The sequence below is a fragment of the Crocodylus porosus genome, unplaced genomic scaffold (genome assembly GCF_001723895.1).
Source record: "Crocodylus porosus isolate Cpor-Errol unplaced genomic scaffold, CroPor_comp1, whole genome shotgun sequence".
NCBI lineage: Eukaryota > Metazoa > Chordata > Crocodylia > Crocodylidae > Crocodylus > Crocodylus porosus.
Genome location: NW_017728909.1, coordinates 59,765,566 through 59,767,439, shown reverse-complemented (window position 1 = coordinate 59,767,439; position 1,874 = coordinate 59,765,566).

Genomic DNA, 1,874 nt, shown 5'->3' with positions numbered 1-1,874 from the left:
TGTAAACTTGTTCGATTGATGGCTCCTTCTGGTCCTGGCAGCCTTTTTGATAGCTGGTGCTCTTTCTGGAATACTTGTTAAAGATGTCTCTGTAGCGGAGATGTTGTTTTTATGTGATTTTTTTTTTTTAAAGTCAGTGCATGTGAGAGTGGAGACGGGCTCTCATCTTGTATGCAGCAGACTGACAGGGGAACACCTACTTCTGCTGCCCTTGTTCATTGTAATATTTTACATGATTAGTCTCTCTGAAAGCTGTTTTTCAGCCTAAACCTTCAATCCTCTTTGAATTTAGCCACTCCCACAGTGATTCCTGCTTAGAAATATGAGCCCTGGCATTACTGCAAGCTGCTGCAACATGCTGTGCATGTCAAGGTCAGAGGCAGGAATAGGCACCTGCCTCAAATAATGCAAGAGATAACTACAGCTGTTAACCACTTCTTATAATGAGGACTGACTACAATGAATAGGGAACTGGCATGAATTCAGACCCAAGTCTAAAAAGTTAATGTATCAGGCTCTTCCCTTTGCCGGTAGTGATAGGAGCCTAACTGATGACCTTTAGAAGCAAATAAACCCATCATTCCGGTTCAGTGACTGCAGTTCTATTTACGGCAGTACAACTATGAAAATGACTTACATATAGCAGCTTCATTCTCATAAGGCTCTTAGGTTTGGAAACATTTTATTTTGCTCATGTAAACTCTCTCCCTAAGATTGTCACAGCCAGTTTTCTTATCTCTTATAGCTCTTCATTCTGGCTTATTTTAATCCCCTCACATAATTTTAGCAGTGATCCCACCAATTGGAATAGGAAATGGTGTCACTAACATGGGAGCTTTTTGCAGAGTAACATCTTGATGCCAGCAATTTTCCACAGATCTGGAGGTTCTGATTCTGCTCCCAAAGAAGACTGGAGAATCTGGTGTATTCAGTGCTGTAGCAATGAAGTTTGGTGCCTGGGGCAAAGCCTGCAGTGGCAGCCTGCCCTTGCCCCATGCACAGAATGGGGGAGCACACGCTTCCTCATGCTTGCTCGGGAGTGCATGAAGCAGCAGGAGCTGCCCTTCCTCCATCCCCGTGCCCCCCAAATGAGCCACTCATGGCTCCATCCTGGGCCCTGCCCCAGCTGGGCAGAGGCTGTTGGTGCCTCTTCACTTCGGCGCCCTGCTATCCCCCCACTTGGTGTATACATGTGACAAACAATATTGTCGTTTATAGAAACATCTGGTCCTTGGATACTGTCTCAGTGGTTTACAGTGGAGTAGAAGGTCCACTCCTCCATACTCCTGCCTTAGTGTCTATGTCGAAGGTCCTGGTGACCTCTCACGCATACACCACGATCCAGAAGGATCGACAGTTGCCTACTACTAATCAGTTATAATCCAAGACAACTAATTTATTTTTCCTGGCACTTGACAAAGCTAGTAAGTAGCTATTGATCTTTATTAAGAGATTATTCTTCTGTGCTGTCGTGGCAATATCAATTACAATACAATAGTTACCATAGCACAATGTAAGAAAATACTATTTTTTTACCGTAAATTTTGTCAAACAAAATATTCTGTAGTCCACCCCATTCTTAGATCTTCAGAAGGATTTCAGGTGCTAGAAAGTGAATAATTTAACATGCCACAACAATCCATGATGTAATGGCAAATATATTGCTGGTGTGATATTTATGGTCTAAAGGTTGCTTAAAAAAAACCACAGCTAATCCTGATAATGTGCTGTGTTAGCCACAACTTTAGGTAAACTATATTATGCTCTGAAGTCTCTCTGGGCTCTAAGGAGATTTCATAGATTTCATAGACATTAGGGCTGGAAGGGACCTCGGGAGATCATCGAGTCCAGCCCCCTGCCCAAAGGGCAGGAAG